Consider the following 19,750-nt stretch of genomic DNA (forward strand, 5'->3'; position numbering starts at 1 on the left):
CGCTTTCTGAATTCTAATTCCTTGTCATGTTCCAAACCTCACGTCATATAGTTCTTCCCTCCTCACGCCAGCCTGCGTGAGCTAAAACGCGTGCATTTCGGCCTCCTCTAGTAACACGGTTTTGGCTCTTATGCCAACACAACATAAATCACTTCCATATTGTAGATTATTGCCTATAAAAAACAAAAAAAAACTATCTGTGCCACCTTTAAAATCACCTTCAGATTGTAATTTGTCTCTTAAGTCTCGAAATCTCCGTGGCTCATCTTTTAAGTAAGTTGTTGTAACTGTATATTTTGATATTGTCTTAAACACGATCACATGTTGATTGCCTCTAATCTGTTTTATAAAAGCTTGGTTTCAATAAATTGTTAATAATTGATTTGCTAGTTGTTGTGTTACGGAGTGACATAGTAGGGGTCCTGACCTTCCATGCTAAGTATAGCCCTCATCCCGACTTCCTATGTCACAGACGCAATATATTTACTTATGCCAATAATGCGATCTCTTCACAAATTTAGACAACATTATCCGTGGAGCGCGGCGATCCGATGCTAACTTTGATTAAAACAACAGTCGAGATCGCATCACAGTATAGGATCTTGCTATGATGTGAGAAACCGAGAACACGCCAGCATCAGCCATAGGGAGCCAAAAACATCTAAGGATGGCTTTAACATATGCCGAAACAGCTCATATTAAGCAAATGTTATTGCGATCTCTACTATTGTTTTAATCAAATACGACCTCTTTCAAACCCACTGATTTGACGCCACGGTTCGCACGTGTGTCTGCGAGGCATCCTACACGCCTTATCAAGTCACACTGATCCATTACCTTCGGTTTATAGGGACAACGGGAGCCGCAGGCATATTTTACCCGTAGGTGGCGTTAAGCCGCGATGTCGATGTTTACCTTGAACCTGCAGTCCGACATGGTTCAAATTACAACACCCTCATTGGCATTGTAGCGAGAAGGTAGTACTCCTCTGGGCGGTATCACTAACCTGGTGTCTTGCTGCTTCGCTAAGTCCCTCGGAGCACAGTAGTAGCGCTCAGTCGCCAGGTTCCGTGTAGGTTGCGATCCTGCTGAAGTGGAGTGTTTAGGGATGCCAGTTGTTAATTGTCAACAACGTTTGTACTATACTTGTTTTAATAGGGAGATTGCTTTTGAAACGTCCCCTTTGAACAATTATATACACGACTGTGCTTAAACTGACACACAATATTTTGTTAGCGCAACGCAATCTGACTTTCAAAATTCCCTACAAAAGAATGGCCCTGACTAACATTAAACTATACCTTTCACAAATCACTTACCTCACAAAAATCTTCGCTGCTCAAGCTACTGCAATACAGCGAGCGCCACTACTGCCAGCTAAATAAAAGATTCAAACTACTGAAGGCACTATCTACTGATAGGGATAGTTAGCAAATGAAAGATATTAATAGAGAACAAACAATGTATTTACCTTGATATCATCATATATAAATATAGCAGTTCATGACAAATTTCAAAACTCCGCCATCTCTCTCCCCACATCCACCGTTGCTGGCGGCTCACCTCCAACTGCCCAACGCTACGCGCTGTTCACATCCAGCTGCCGCTGCCCAACACTACAATGGCAGTATTACAACAATGCAAAGCAGCCACAGACTGCACACAGCACAGCCAGTGATTTTCATACAGAGGTGGCGTTACCAATAAAAAACCTAAACAGCCTACTTACATACCACATCCACCGTTGCTGGCGGCTCACCTCCAACTGCCCAACGCTACGCGCTGTTCACATCCAGCTGCCGCTGCCCAACACTACAATGGCAGTATTACAACAATGCAAAGCAGCCACAGACTGCACACAGCACAGCCAGTGATTTTCATACAGAGGTGGCGTTACCAATAAAAAACCTAAACAGCCTACTTACATAGCCCCCATGCTCCCCACAAAAATATTTTACAAATGGGATTGGGCAGTGGCCAATACAGATTTGAAAAATTTTTCATAATTACAATAACAAAGAAATCAAATGCACACACTTATTGATACAATGTTGGTCAAAAGCTAAAAATTTCTCACAGTTCATAAAGACAGTCCACATTGTTCATCACAGTAAAAATGCAGAGTTTTTCTCAAAGTCTGAGCAGTAAAAGAAAAATGCACACAGAAGTAGTGGATTTCCATGCAGTCTTGAAGAAGTAGTGTTGTCCTTCCAACGGAAAAACAGTGCTGACTCTTGACATGCAGGTAATGGGCCACAACAGAGCAAACCCACAGCAGAGTCAATCGAAGTTTTGAAGAGTATTGGTAGGTAGGTCATCACAGAACAGACCCACTGTAGTCCTGGTAGAAATAATGGCGTTGGTGGGTCATCATAGATGCAGACCCACTGTAGTCCTTGTAGAGAAGGCCAGCAGCCATCTGTTGCGATTGTGCAGGTGCACATTCACCATCGAAGAGTCTTGCGGAGAATATAGCAAGTCCATAAAACACCACTTGTGCACTCACAAAGTTTTTGGAATTGTCCTTAGAACCAGCAATGCTGTTATCCAGTCCCTTGCTGAATTATTAACACACGTGCAAACACTAACAGTCCCTACTTCTCACATATTGTCCATATACTATGACCAACAGAAATGTGTGCAGTGAAATGTAACTAACAAGTTAATAATATCATGAACTGGTGACAATTACAATTTTATAACATAAGAATACAATTACAAAGGTACAAATACATCATTAAAGAACATAATAGTACAGATAACATTTGTAGTACAGGCTTTACAACAGAATCGAACTAACATATACATCAGTGGAATTATGACATGAGTACATACATAAAAGATCAGAATAACTTTCGAAACATCAACTTCACACATGAGCATTAGACAGCACGGAATTAATAATGTCTAACATCTTTACAAAGTAACTAACATATTATTAATGCCAATTATATTCGAGGATAACAGTATTCCTCATCATAGTGAATGTAGCTTAATATTAGAAAAATTTTACAGTTCTTATCAGATAAACACATAAAGACAGGAAAAACACAAATACACAAGGGTACACAAACACATAGTGGGATAACACCAATAGGAAAGGACAGGGTTCGTTTTCAGTGTAACATTTGGTACTGCAGTCCAACCCAAAACTTCATATATCTTTCCTCTTATTTCATCCTTTGTTTCCACCAAAAAAATTCTATCTAAGCATGCTTTCTGTATTTATATGTTCACACATTTCTTACCTCAACATTTATTTCCAAGAAAATCCTACCTAAACCGGTTTTCTGTACTTTTTTCGTATTAATTCTCAATGCATTTCTTCCAATTCATCGCAACTCATTCTCTTATATAGTCTACCCCCTCTTAATCTAACTTAAATCTACTGAGCTCAGATGCTAAACTAAGGGACGAGGCAATGCAGCATCACATAACAATTAACACAAACAGCAATGAGAAAAAAAATGGAAATTTGCAAAGCAAGCAGCAGCAAATCTAAATTAACAGATAAAATGCAAAATTACAACTAATATGAGCCAAAGTGCAGCAACAATAAAAATAAATCAATAGTAAAACTAGCTTAACAGAGTAATACAAAGTGAAATTTAGTAGCACTATGCCTGGCAAATAGCAGCAGAAATAACTTATATCTAAACATGACATAGCTCAAGCAAAAAAAAACATTACACTAAAGACAACAATGCAGATAAGGGAAATGTATAATCACATCTTGATGTCTACATAATTAAAGTGGTGCACCACAACAACTTATTGTAAAAAAAAATATTACCATGTACTTGAAAAGAAAATTATAGATGCAGTTACTGGTATTAGTCCTTTCTTATTGTTCTCTCCATTCCAAGAGCTCCTTTTTCGAAGAATGTGGATCAGAAAATAATTATTTAATAAATCTGTTGACAGAAAGTGTTCACATTAGCAAATGCATTTAATTTTATTTTATGAAACCAATGCTGCAACACAGCTGGAAACCAGACATCAAATGAAATAAGCAATTACGCAAACCAAAGCATAAAAACATCATTCAATAGCTATGTGGCATTTCGTAAGTCAGTAGCTCTCAATTCTCGTAGAAAGACGCTTGTCATAATCAGGTGTGCAGATGTAAAAATATTTCTCGTCATTTCATTAGGCATTTCAGTAAATATCAGAAAGTACGATATGTTTCCAAGTAATCAGCGTGTCGGATTTGCGATGCTTTCTCTAAAGGAATGACAATGGCCAGGATAATGGCCTCCCTTTTTTTTTTTTTTTTTCTTCCTGTGCTCTGAAAGGCACGCGCTAATGACTTTTTCTCCAGGCGTCTGACACAGCTGGGTGCCCGCGACGCATTACGTGCAGGTGGTCACTTAACTTTCGTACGGAAATATTTACGACAGCAGTTTCTGCTACCGTGGCAGTCTCATATAAAAATATTTCACAGGTCAAGAATTGGCGTTGCAAATCTGTAGAAACAAAATCCTATAAATATAAGTGTCCAAAAAAAATATTCGTCAGCATTGTGATACAGTCACACATTTCATAACTCTTAAAGTACGTTTCTTGGTTTCCAACATCCTGTTTCACAAGTCAAGAGTCCCTACCCACTATTCATTACTCCTTACCTTATTACACATATACGTATCCATCGACACTCGTCAATATTTCATCATGAGAAATACGTAGCATAATAAACATTCCTCAACAACATAATACACATCGTCATCGTAATAATATCATAACACCTCAGTCAAATCTCTAAATCGTCGTAACTTCCTCCAATAATTTCTAAGCCTACAAAAAATTCTCTGCTCATGTCAAAAGTGTCAGCTGCCTCAAACGTAATTTAAAAATCATGATCTCATACCAAATACATCATTCAAAGCTCTCATAGTATCACAATGGTTCCGAAAAATATGACCAGTTTACGAAGTACAGACAAAATACAGTTTCATAAGTGTGAAGTTATCCAACTGTGTAATTACGTAAACATGTGTCACTGACGTAGTAAAAAGGTTTGTCTCTCTCAGTTAAATGATCAGATAGCTGTGTAATTTGTGTGTTAGAGAAATATGGTACCGATGTGTAAAGTTGTATAAGCAAATACCATATTAGCTAGGGTTCCTTGTGGTTGCCACACACATGGTACACAAAGTAAGTGTGTACCCCCCTGAGGATTAATGTAATTATACCCTCAGGTGTTACAGATTACACCAATGGAATGAAATATATCACGGAAAACTTTCTTTGTAATTCAAAAATCTTTAAAAATAAATGTTTTAAGTACAAAATTAATCACTGTAATGCGTGTCCTGTAGCGCTAAATGTGCATCTTGTTGTAAGATAATCTCTGTGGAAGTGTCGTAGTTATTTTCCTCCGAAAGCTAAGTTCTGCAGAAGTCAATGTACTTACCTCATGATAAACAAAAATGAAATGCTATGCGTATAGATATCGTAGTTATTATGCTTATTGGCGTGATGAAGAAAGTACTGTACAGTAACGTATTGTTATGCCACGAAAAAGGCTGTCTCATTGTTGCTATACCACAAAAGTTACTACTAAAACATATTTTACTTTGCAGAAGAATTCAGAAAACTGTGCAGATATAAAACAGAAACACCGCAAAATCAACATTGTAAATTGTCACTCATTAGTAGCGTCGTGATAAAATCGTGTAGCTGTCACATAAACTAACTACTGTGCCATCTGGTATCTCTCAGAAAGCACCTTGAATCCATAATGTATTTGCAAGTAAACCAAAATGTTGCATTAAAATCTCATTAGCAGTACCAGATATAATGTTATTTTTCTCGGAGCCAGCCGGCGCACGTGTATGCCTGCCGTGCGAGTTATTGTCTGTCTCTTTGTTGCCGCGCGTCGTTACTGGGATTAGGAGGCCTAACTTCCACAAATTCGCCTTGCCGAGAGGGCCCAGCTCTGTTTAAAGCTCGCCAGTTCTGATGGAATTCAGGTCTGTCGTTTTGTCGGTAGTTTACACAGTTTCTTGTTTGTCGGTCATGTGGTGGAGAATTTCTCCCTGAGTCGTAACTGCGCGCTGAACTGTTGCGTCTGAAGTTATTCTGTCTCCCTTGATAATAATAGTTCTGGTTGTCATATTGTCTATTTCTATGATTGTCTCTGTCATATTCATTACTACGGAAATGCGATCTTTGTCTGTAACTGTTATTCTGCCAGTGGTTGTCATACGGGTGGTGTCTGTTTTGGTCACGATTTGCGTTGTAAGAATAGCCTTTTCGTGTCCAGTTATTGTTTCTGTCATCACGGAATTGTGACGTATGTGACCTGTAATTGTTGTGCTCCTGCTTTCCGCGATTGTCTGTGTCAATTTCAAGTTCTTGTAACAATCCCTGAAAAGCCTCAATGTCTTCTTTGCAACGTCCTGCTAAAATAATATGTCGTAAATGTTCAGGCAATTTGAGTAAGCAAATGCGGATGAGTTCTGAGGGGCTGTATGGGTTTGAAAGATACTGATTCTTATGCAACATGTCTTCAAAATATTTCACAAGACTGGAAAATTCAGACTGTTCAAAGTGTTTCATCATCATGATGCTATGTTTTACACGGTCTTGTGTGGCTTGAGACCAATATGCTGAGAGGAAGGCATGGTAAAATTCTCCCTCACTGTGGCAATCGTGAATGACCGATCGCATTCTTACAGCTGGTTCATTCTCTAAGTAGCCACACATAAATTCTAATCTGTGTTCTAACGACCAGTTGGGAGGAAAACAATGAGAGAATTGATGGAGCCATGCTTGTGGATGAATGCCGTTGCCATAATTCTTAAATGTTTTGAATTTACGTGTAGTAATGAACAGCTTATAGTCAAAATCGTCATGTCGGCGAGTCGCATATCGGTCATTGTTAGGTCGTGTCGGCCGTTCCATCTCACAATTCGGTGCACATTGCCAATTTCTTTCATAACTTCCGAAATGCCCTGTGTTATTATTTTGTGGCTGTTCCGTATTTCTGTGTCCCTCTTCCCGTATTGGGGCGCGAGTATCCTCTGAAATACGTAATTCTTGTACTACTTGTGCCAACTGATCTTGCACTTCCCGGATTTCTCTTTTGTACTGTGTATTGATTTGATTTTGATTTTGTTTGAATTTTCTAATTTCTACATACTCTTCAGTGTCAGTGAAGGCTACAGGTGTTGTGTTATTCAGATCATCATCTACCTTTGTAGATAAGTTAGTGAACTGATCTGAAAGTTCTGCTACTTTATCCGATAGTGAAATTATTTCCTCTGTATGTTTTTCTGAACCAAGTTTCAGAGTATCTACTGTGTCCTTTAAGTTTTCCTGAGTTTTTGCAAGTTGCGTAACCGAATCGGTAGATGCAACTGAGTCAATTTTAGCTTGCAAGGTGTTGTGATTTTCATGAACAATAGTTTGCAGTTCTTTTATGGCTGCTTCATGGTTCTGTAATGCATTTTCATGACGCGAAAAAATAGGTTGGAAATGCTCACAAATTTGTGTTTTTACGTCATTACAGACTTTTTGACATTTCGATTCAATGTGATGTAATTCAGTAGTTAAATCCTCACGTGTTTGTTCAAGAGTTTGCTCCAATGAGTCTAACTTTTGAAGATTCTGTTCCATTGTGTCTAACTTTTTAAGATTCTGCTGTGTTTGTCTCTGATTTTGTTCCATTGTGTGTAACTGTTGCTGTGTTTGTTTCTGATTTTGTTCAAGCGTTGTGTCTAACTTTTGTAGCCTTTGTCCCATTTGTTGCATTAACTGTAATAACAATGCACTGGTGTCTGAAACATGTTCCTCAGTGCTTTTCGGCAGTGAATTTGCACCGGCAACATTCACATTTTGACAAGCGGAAAACGTGTCTTGACTCATTTGAGAAAACGGTGAGGACGCAAAACCTGAATCTACAGTGTTTGCAAAATTGTGTCCTATCATTTCGGATTCCTGAGGCGAGCTGTTGCCGACCGATCGATCGATAATGCTTCCCTCTTCACTAATTGTTTCACTGTCCACGCCATTGTTTGCCGCCCGCTCCATTTCCCTATGCACAATTATCAAATTACTACTTTGAACATCAGTTAATTCATTACTCGGTGGCGCTAACACACTGCTTTCATTTTCACTGTCATTTCTCAGTTTACTTTGGAGCCTAGTATTACGTTTTTCACACGCCATTATTGTTACAGTATTTCACACGACAACACAGAAAAACACAATTTGAAGAGCAAAAATAAAATAACATAGCAATGGAAATAATGTCTACTTAATTGCCAGCGCAGCTGCGAAATACTTGGTGCAAATCTACATGCATGCCACAACTGTTTTACTGTACAACAATGAAAAACTACAACTACAAAGGAAATTCTCTCTATAAGTATGCGCTAGCAATAAACAAAATCTACACTAATTACACAAACTACAAGAAAAATCAGAAGATTCCAGTGAGGTATCCTCGGCTAAGGGTCGACATATGAAACGTCCCCTTTGAACAATTATATACACGACTGTGCTTAAACTGACACACAATATTTTGTTAGCGCAACGCAATCTGACTTTCAAAATTCCCTACAAAAGAATGGCCCTGACTAACATTAAACTATACCTTTCACAAATCACTTACCTCACAAAAATCTTCGCTGCTCAAGCTACTGCAATACAGCGAGCGCCACTACTGCCAGCTAAATAAAAGATTCAAACTACTGAAGGCACTAACTACTGATAGGGATAGTTAGCAAATGAAAGATATTAATAGAGAACAAACAATGTATTTACCTTGATATCATCATATATAAATATAGCAGTTCATGACAAATTTCAAAACTCCGCCATCTCTCTCCCCACATCCACCGTTGCTGGCGGCTCACCTCCAACTGCCCAACGCTACGCGCTGTTCACATCCAGCTGCCGCTGCCCAACACTACAATGGCAGTATTACAACAATGCAAAGCAGCCACAGACTGCACACAGCACAGCCAGCGATTTTCATACAGAGGTGGCGTTACCAATAAAAAACCTAAACAGCCTACTTACACTTTGTCACACACGTCACAGAATCAGCATTTGGAACATGGCGGCTCTAGACTACGCAGTTATATTCGACCCTTTACACACATTAACACCGTTTTCTGACTTCGCATAATGACAGACACTGCCCACGAAACGTGGCGTTCTGATAACTAATAACTTCACTTTGTAGCTTGTTTAACAGCTGAAATATGCACTCGCGACCGTTGTTTTAGAGCCGCCCCGGTTACTCGACCGTGCGTTTTGGGTAGCCCCTTGCGACTAACTCGCCATGTCTTCCCGACGGACAAGAGAGACCCACCCCACCTTTCTCACTCAGCCAATAAGGACACTTCTCTCGTTTCCTACACGCACACACACACACACACACACACACTCACACACACACACACACACACACACACTCATATATATATATATATATATATATATATATATATATATATATATATATATATGTGTGTGTGTGTGTGTGTGTGTGTGTGTGTGTGTGTCCGGAAACGCTTAATTTCCATGTTAGAGCTCATTTTATTTTCGTCACGAGTTGGCTCAATTGAAGGAAGGTAATGTTGACTTCGGTGCTTGTGTTGACATGCGACTCATTACTCTACAGTACTAGCATCAACCACATCAGTACGTAGCATCAACAGGTTAGTGTTCATCACGAACGTGGTTTTGCAGTCAGTGCAATGTTTACAAATGCGGAGTTGGCAGATGCCCATTTGATGTATGGATCAGCACGGGGCAATAGCTGTGGCGCGGTACGTTTGTATCGAGACAGATTTCCAGAACGAAGGTGTCCCGACAGGAAGACATTCGAAGCAATTGATCGGCGTCTTAGGGAGCACGGAACATTCCAGCCTATGACTCGCGCGCGACTGGGGAAGACCTAGAACGACGAGGACACCTGCAATGGACGAGGCAATTCTTCGTGCAGTTGACGATAACCCTAATGTCAGCGTCAGAGAAGTTGCTGCTGTACAAGGTAACGTTGACCACGTCACTATATGGAGAGTGCTACGGGAGAACCAGTTGTTTCCGTACCATGTACAGCGTGTGCAGGCACTATCAGCAGCTGATCGGTCTCCACGGGTACACTTCTGCGAATGGTTCATCAACAATGTGTCAATCCTCATTTCAGTGCAAATGTTCTTTTTACGGATTAGGCTTCATTCCAACGTGATCAAATTGTAAATTTTCACAATCAACATGTGTGGGCTGACGAGAATCCGCACGCAATTGTGCAATCACGTCATCAACACAGATTTTCTGTGAACGTTTGGGCAAGCATTGTTGGTGATGTCTTGATTGGGCCCCATGTTCTTCCACCTACGCTCAATGGAGCACATTATCATGATTTCATACGGGATACTCTACCTGTGCTGCTAGAACATGTGCCTTTACAAGTACGACACAACATGTGGTTCATACACGATGGAGCTCCAGCACATTTCAGTCGAAGTGTTCGTACGCTTCTCAACAACAGATTCGATGACCGATGGATTGGTAGAGGCGGACCAATCCCATGGCCTCCACGCTCTCCTGATCTCAACCCTCTTGTCTTTCATTTGTGGGGGCATTTGAAAGCTCTTGACTACGCAACCCCGGTACCAAATGTAGAGACTCTTCGTGCTCGTATTGTGGGCGGCTGTGATACAATACGCCATTCTCCAGGGCTGCATCCGCGCACCAGGGATTCCATGCGACGGAGGGTGGATGCATGTATCCTCGCTAACGGAGGACATTTTGAACATTTCCTGTAACAAAGTGTTTGAAGTCACGCTGGTACGCTCTGTTGCTGTGTGTTTCCATTCCATGGTTAATGTGATTTGAAGAGAAGTAATAAAATGATCTCTAACATGGAAAGTAAGCGTTTCCGGACACATATCCACATAACATATTTTCTTTCTTTGTGTGTGAGGAATGTTTCCTGAAAGTTTGGCCGTACGTTTTTGTAACAACCTATATATATATCTCCAAAACTTCAGCCAATGGGCGTTCAGATCGCTCTTGTTAGGCGGATCTGACGTCACGTTTGCGGACATTGTGCCGGATTTTGTCTCGGAACACTGTCTCGGATTGTAAGATCCTACTGGCTAATAGTCGGATCTTGTCCCTACTAAGGTTGTACAACATTGCCTTCTATGATTTCATCACTAGTGCTCCTTGCTGACGCTTAATCGTTAAATGTACATGTAGCCTGGCTGCTACTGACCATTCCCGATCGCATAAATATGTATAATACTTGGCTTAAACACGTGAAGGGAAGGCATATGTGCATTACAAACTGTTAATCATTTCTGTAGAATATACTTAAGTGGATATAAACGTCCTTTCTCTAGTCGTTCAAGGTGTTCTCTTTCTCCTGAGCATGATTGCCTGACTCCATGATGAATAATTCACAAAAGCCACCTAGCGGAAACGTCGGGAACTAACAGTGATAGGCGGGAATAGGTTCAAATGGTTCAGATGGCTCTGAGCACTATGGGACTTAACTTCTGAGGTCATCAGTCCCGTAGAACTTAGAACTACTTAGAGCTAACTAACCTAAGGACATCACACACATCCATGCCCGAGGCAGGATTCGAACCTGCGACCGTAGCGGTCGCGCAGGCTGTAGCACCCAGAACAGCTAGATATACGGACTGCTTTCAGCGCTGTATCAAACATTTCTGTAAGTTATTTCCCCTTTTCGCAATAAAAAGGTTACTTTGCTGTAACTCTTTTATAAACACCTTACACTTTCGACAGTGCGCTGAGCGTTTATTATGGGAAATGAATACAAAAGTGGAAAAAGAATTTCTCTCCTTACCGTGAATAAACAGGTGCGGTTCGGACCGAAACAAATGCGTGTTAGCTCAGATACGGGGAGCAGTACGTTTTGCGAAATACCCCTGGAAAGAGGCGTTCCAGAAGAAATATGAAGCAAGTTAGCGCCAGGACAGCACCGCTGCGTCGCTCTCGTTTTATTGGCTTACTTTCTCGCTATTATTCCTGCGCCGGTAGCCTTTATACGTTGTGGGCCAGATTGCAATGTGTCTGTACGGTGGACGGGAGCAAAACATGGCCCGTACCCTAGCCGGAGCAGTAAAACGAGATTTATGAGGGCGTAATCAATAAAAAGGTCCCGCGCAGAAGTTCACGACTGCGGTTTTATGTAAACAGAGCCTGCTCGCAATAATATTGATGTTGTTCGTCTTTTCTGTCCCTGCATTATGCTCCATGCGCATGCCGCAATTCGGGACACTTCGTCCAAATGCTAACACGAGAAACACGTGTTATTAAAATTCTGTGACAGTCGCACCGTTCAATTTCGTTTATTACGAGGTGGTATCCAAAAGTTATAGGAATATGCTACGAGGTGCGTTCAATACGTAATGCAACACATTTCTTATCTCGGCCAATTTCGATCGAAGAAATATGGGATTTGTTGTGGGACGTCGTGGAATATTCCCTCTGCAGTCCCCGTAGTTCTAACAGGTGGAGGCCCTTACGTAGCCCTCATAATGGCGTCTGTAATGGAGATGGGTTCGATGCGGAGAGCTGTCATTGAGTTTCCTTTGGCAGAAAATCAGAGCATCGCAGAATTTCGTAGGCACTTGCAGAATGTTTACGGAGATCTGGCAGTGAACAAAAGCTTCTACGTCTACATCTACGTCTACATCCATACTCCGCAAGCCACCTGACGGTGTGTGGCGGAGGGTACCTTGAGTACCTCTATCGGTTCTCCCTTCTATTCCAGTCTCGTATTGTTCGTGGAAAGAAAGATTGTCGGTATGCCTCTGTGTGGGCACTAATCTCTCTGATATTATCCTCATGGTCTCCTCGCGAGATATACTTAGGAGGGAGCAGTATGCTGCTTGACTCCATGGTGAAAGTATGTTTTCGAAACTTCAGCAAAAGCCCGTACCGAGCTACTGAGCGTCGCTCTTGCAGAGTCTTCCACTGGAGTTTATCTGTCATCTCCGTAACTAAAGGATCCTGTAACGAAGCGCGCTGCTCTCCATTGGATCTTCTATATCTCTTCTGCCTCGGGCATGGATGTGTGTGATGTCCTTAGGTTAGTTAGGTTTAATTAGTTGTAAGTTCTAGGCGACTGATGACCTCAGCAGTGGAGTCGCATAGTGCTCAGAGCCATTTTTCTATATCTCTTCTATCAACCCTATCTGGTATGGATCCCACACTGGTGAGCAGTATTCAAGCAGTGGGCGAACACGGGTACTGTAACCTACTTCCTTTGTTTTCGGATTGCATTTCCTTAGGATTCTTCCAATGAATCTCAGTCTGGCATCTGCTTTACCGACGATCAACTTTATGTGATCATTCCATTTTAAATCACTCTTAATGCCTACTCCCAGATAATTTATGGAATTAACAGCTTCCAGTTGCTGACCTGCTATATTCTGGCTAAATGATAAAGGATCTTTCTTTCTATATATTCACAGCACATTACACTTGCCTACATTGAAATTCAATTGCCATTCCCTGGACCATGCGTCAATTCGTGGCAGATCCTCCTGCATTTTAGTACAATTTTCCATTGTTACAACCTCTCGATATACTACAGCATCATCCGCAAAAAGCCTCAGTGAACTTCCGATGTTAGCCACAAGGTCATTTATACATATTATGAATAGCAACGGTCCTACGACACCCCCCTGCGGCACACCTGAAATCACTCTTACTTCGGAAGACTTCTCTCCATTGAGAATGACATGCTGCGTTCTGTTACCTAGGAACTCTTCAATCCAATCACACAACTGGTCTGATATTCCATATGCTCTTACTTTGTTCATTAAACGACTGTGGGGAACTGTATCGAACGCCTTGCGGAAGTCAAGAAACGCGGCATCTACTTGGGAACCCGTGTCTATGGCCCTCTGAGTCTCGTGGACGAATAGCGCGAGCTGGGTTTCACACGATCTTTTCGAAACCCATGCTGATTCCTATAGAGTAGATTTCTAGTCTCCATAAAAGTCATTATACTCGAACATAATACGTGTTCCAAAATTCTACAACTGATCGACGTTAGAGATATAGGTCTATAGTTCTGTACATCTGTTCGACGTCCCTTCTTGAAAACGGGAATGACCTGTGCCCTTTTCCAATCATTTGGAACGCTACGCTCTTCTAGAGACCTACGGTACACCGCTGCGAGAAGCGGGGCAAGATCCTTCGTGTCCTCTGCGTAAAATCGAACTGGTATCCCATCAGGTCCAGCGGTTTTTCCTCTTTTGAGCGATCTCAATTGTTTTCTATCCCTCTGCCATGTATTTCGATATCTACCATTTTGTCATCTGTGAGACAGTCTAGAGAAGGAACTACAGGGCAGTCTTTCTCTGTGAAACAGCATTGGAAGATGACATTTAGTACTGGTGGCTTCGTGGGTCGTTGGGCGAGGTGTCTGTCATTACAGGAACAAAGTCGCGCGAACCTGCCCGATGTCCCGCGTGCCGGCTGGCCGCACACAGCTCTGACTGCTGCAGTGCTGGAACGTGCGGACACTCTCATTGGAGGTGATCGAGGGATCGCTGTAGAACTGGATTTCTCTGTTGCTGGTGCTGACACACTCATCCACCAGTTGGTGTACTCAGAGGTGTGTGCCTGCTGGCGTCTTCGCCGCCTACCTCTTTAGTGTAATGAATGACAATCTGTGCGGAATTGCTCGCGTGTTACGAGGATAATTTGGAGCTTATTAATGCAGAGTGGTACCATGCTGGCAGGGCAAATAGGGTTTTGTAGCCGAAAGATGGAGTGGGTGGGGGAAGGGGCACAATCAGGATACCTGAATAAAATCAACCTAGTTTCAGAAATGCCCCTCGTATTTAAAATTGTTACGTCTTTTCTAGATCTTATATCTGTCTCGAGAAGAACGCGGCGAACACCACACACTCTTTCCTCAGTTATTGGAAGAAATCGACAAATTTTACGATCAAGTGAGGATGAAGAGAGCGAAGTTCTATTATGTTCTGGAGATGATTCGTGGTGAATTTAAAAAGCAGTTCAACTTTATAAAAGCACTTCAGCGAAAGAGGGGCTAGCTGTAAACCTACGGGAGCTTGTTTTATTCATTATATTTAATACCTTGTTCAAAAAGCCGAGGTTTCTCTGTATTGTTTATTATCTCCAATTGTACTAGATTTCTGTTTAGTATAGCAAGTCATACTAATCCTGGTGAAGCATTACAATTTTTTTTTCTGCCGCCGCGTTGGCCGAGAGGTTCTAGGCACTTCAGTCCGGGACCGCGCTGCTGCTACAGTCGCAGGTTCGAATCCTGCCTCGGGCATGGATGTGTGTGATGTCCTTAGGTTAGTTAGGATTAAGTCTAGGGGACTGATGACCTCAGATGTTAAGTCCCATAGCGCTTAGAGCCATTTGAACCATTATTTTTTTTCTAAATTTATTCGCAAGACATCTGCGTCATCACTTTATGCAACCAGTTAATTGTAAGCGAATAATTTTATAGAGGGCTGTCAAAACGTTTCCGTTTGAGGGCGTTGCTGCAGCCTATATGCAACGTAAGGTGAGTGCACTTAAAATCTACACTTATTATAAATAAACAGCTTTTAAAATCTGCACTGAACTTATTCCATGTCAAATCCCAAAATACTTGGGACACATCTACGGTGACTCAACTTTGCCCTGAATTCACCGGTCAGTGAGGCCCATAAGGTCTTGCCGATGATGTTTGCGGATCTGTTAATTCACCATTAGCAAAAGTGTGGAATATCAATGATTTATTGCCAGAGAAAACTAAAGCCGGAATGATTAGAAACCACTGGTCTAGGGCATTCAGAAATGTTTGGCCTCCACACCAGAGGGTCTTATAACCAAGGAAAGCACACTGCCTTGGAAGAAGTTGGTGCTGCTCGGGGTAGGCCCGCGGTCTAGGGCTTCTTGCCATGGTTCACGCAGCTCCTCACGTTGGAGGTTCGAGTCCTCCCACGGTCATGAGTGTGTGTGTTATCCTTAGCGTAAGTTAGTTTAAGTTACATTAAGTAGTGTGTAAGCCTAGGGACCGATGACCAAATCAGTTTTGCCCCACAGGAGCTTACCACAAATTTCCAAAAAGTCGGGGATTTAGTGTGGCTCAAAATTTTTTGTGCCTAAAGTAAAGCTTTCGAGAAAATTACTGGGAAACTATTGCCGCAGTTTGCGTGTCCTTATGTAACTGTGGAGGTCCTCATACTATTCAGTTTTTCAGGTACAAAGCGCGGTCATGAGCCAGGTCACAAGGGTTTACTTAAACCAGATTAAAGATGCAAGAAACTCAGACCTAGAAGGAGCCAATACTGATGCCCTCCCCCAGGCATCAAATCAGCGCTGGGAGGTTGAGCTTTGCTCGGGCTCCTCTCGATTCTTGATGAGAGCGGTCGAAGACCGTATTACTCCACTGCGGCGTGATGATCATCGCTGTCCGATAGAAGGTGCGTGAATAGGAAAAGTGAGGATTTAAGTAGCATGGCAGAGAGAGAGAGAGAGAGAGAGAGGTCTTGCGCCAGAGCTGCTGTTTGATACATTGCCTGGTGTGGAAATGTGCGGAGGCGCCAAGCACTGTTGTTGATGGGTTTGACCGGCTGTGGTGTGGCGTGTAGTAGCCCGTGAGGGACGGTTTTATTGTCGCTTGTATTCAAGATTTCTGCGAGGCGAGCTTTGAACTTGGCTGCAAGTTGCTGAGACAGATTAATTGGCGATTTACGGCCATTTCATCTGTGAAGTAGGGTTGTGTTGGATCTTGCGGGATTTCATTTGTTAATTTGAGACAGTGGAACTTGTTCTATAGGAAATCCGTTTTGGTTGTATCTATGATCGCTTTTTGGCGATGTTACAAGTATTTCTGTTCAACATTGTTTCACGTGGCTTTTGTTATGGTGAACAAGAGTGTATGCTCCTCAGTTTCTCGAGGTCGATTAATGTAAATTTAATGTAATTTAGCTACTGATGTTCCATTAACTGATGTTATTTGTGCCTCGGGATTATTAAGTCCAGTACACTGCCAACCATAGCTTAATTTGTAGTCAGTCTTGGCAAGCATTTACCCGTTAGGGTAGCTGCGAGCGCTAACGCGCTGCTTCCGGGACTCGGGTAAGCGCGCCGGCCCTGGATCGAATCCGCCCGGCTGACTGACGACGAGGGCCGGTGTGCCGGACAGGCTGGAGGTGGTTTTTAGGCGTTTTTCCACATCCTGCTAGGTGAATACCGGTCTGGTCCCCAGGTTCAGTAACACTATGAGCTCTCAAGAACAACACAAAACACCTCAATTACAGCTTTAAATACATGTTTACTAACAAGACTGATAGACCGACAGCTTTCAAAAGCAGTCACAATCAGCTCACTTTTTTGCTAAAATTTCCTCCAGGATACGTCAAAAGCTGTATCTATTTTAAATTCTACTACGTCCGAGTGAATCTTTGTGTTTAAATCACCACTGCGGTACAGGCCGTAACAGCCATCTTACTGTGGTTTATTTTTAAGAGTCTTGAAATTTAGAAATATTTTCTTGTTAATTGCGTAAGCAACTTTAAGGAAGCATTTTGATTAAGCTTTCTTGCCGCTTGTTATATCGTGGATTCATGATTGTCAGTAAACTACGATTTGAGTACAACCTTGGTGTTTAGTTGGACTTCTGGGGGTTTAGTATTTACCCTTACCTAACGGCCATTAGCTACGGGCTGTATTATTCTAATTGGTTATTAGTAGTAACTGTTCCCAGAAAATTCGCCCAAGCTGTAATTATAAGTTTGGTGCTAGTTGGCGAAATATTTAGGCCTGTCGTTTGAGCCCGTCACTGTCTGGCATGTTATGAAATGATCTCCTGAATTTCTTATTAATAGTTAAGTTAGTTTCATTGTGACCACCGACGACTTTTAAAAGGCCTTCTGTAGGATTAGATCTCGTCACTTGAGCCTGGTCATCTTACTATCACGCTCCTCTCTGTAGCCCTTCTTAACGTTGTACTGCTTATTGTGTTAGTTGTCCCGTAACTGTGTAATCTAACTTTAGTGTTAGTTTCTTTGTAGATGTCAGTACTGCTCCGTCTGGTCTGACCGGTTGTTAAATTGTCTTACCACGCGGATCCGTCCGTTGTTTTCTGGGCAGTGGCGTCGGCGTCTTACCTGACAGCAATGCCACTGCGGCTTCATACACAGCCTTGGCCAACTAATCCATTTCCTCAAACATTCTATTATAGTTGTAGCTCATTTAATGTTGTGAACTTTCATCATGGCTATGTCTACTAAGCCATTTTATTCATTGTTTTTTTTTTAAGTTAAACCTGTCATTTGATGATGCAGCTAGCAGCTCATTTAAACCAAAGTTTTTAAGAATCTGAATTCGTTAGCTTTTACATTTGTTAAATTCATTAACTTACCAGCTGTAAGTAATTTTGAATTTCAAGTAGAAGCTTCTACCGTTTATGAGAAATAACCCAAACAATTGCGGTAAGATTTTCTGGGAATAATTTGCCAATGTCACCTCACTGATTCACTAAGCTGTAGTGGTTTAATGTCTTGCCATATTTTGCTGCATGTTGTGTTAAATTAAGTGTTGTATTTCTTTGAAATGTGGACGTTGCAGTTGTTGATACACTCTCGGGTCTGGCATCGCACCCGACAGCAGAGTATGCTGAACCCTAAAGTAGTTGTTTAAGTAACACTATGAGCTCTCAAGAACAACACAAAACACCTCAATTACAGCTTTAAATACATGTTTACTAACAAGACTGATAGACCGACAGCTTTCAAAAGCAGTCACAATCAGCTCCAGTGAACAGACCAAATAAGTTCAGCTCCTTACAGGTGGTGTGTGTGCCTCACAAGTTACGAGTATGACTAGCGCCAAAAGGCCGCTTGACTATAAGATAAAGAAATAGAAGTTGCACACATGCCATACACGTGAATACCTAACAAATATAACCACTCAATGGATGTTAAAAAAGAAATGCTTGCCAAGCATTAATCCCAACGTTGCAGGGTCTGCTGTTATGGTTAAACAGACATGGCATGTTAATTGTAAGTGGTGGCCGGATGCCCTTCCTGTCACCACTCCGTAACACTCCCCCCCCCCCCCCCCCCCCCCCCTCCTGGGGCAGAATAAGTGGTACCCCAGCTGTCGGTCTGCGTCTAGTGTAAGCCATGAAACAGTGCGAGCGTCTGCAAATGTCTATGAGTCATGTACGTAACTTCTGCCTACAGAAGTAAAAGAAGATTTGCCAATGCAGGACATGACTCTGCAACAAAAACAGTATGACAGTCAGAACCAGATCGTGCTGGAAACAAACATCTACAAGAAAGGAAACAATAAAACACTGACCGGAACAGATATACGACAGATTTATGAAAGAATAGAGAACGTTATGCAACTCGCTAGATTGGAAGAGCCGATGGCGCTTACTACATCGTTAAGACATCTAGTAAGGAATAAGCATCCAGAAGGGGAATATATTACTTTTCCTGTACCTGATTTCGTAGATAGAATTCATCTCAAAGTCAACAATCTCCTAACAGAAGTGGAAAACTGGAGAAGTTATTGACGTAGGTTTCTGCCACAAGAAATGAATTGAAATTCCATTCCATAAGCTGGGAAAGGAAAGGGACACTTGAAAGCGCCGACCCATCATAATCGTATCATTTTCCCTTTAACAGTTCACATTTATTTACAGAATCCATTATACTAACAAAGCGAATCCAATACGAACCACGCCAAAGAATGAGAAACAGGACTTTCTTTC

The sequence above is a fragment of the Schistocerca serialis genome, chromosome 10, assembly GCF_023864345.2.
Source record: "Schistocerca serialis cubense isolate TAMUIC-IGC-003099 chromosome 10, iqSchSeri2.2, whole genome shotgun sequence".
NCBI classification, from domain to species: Eukaryota; Metazoa; Arthropoda; class Insecta; order Orthoptera; family Acrididae; genus Schistocerca; species Schistocerca serialis.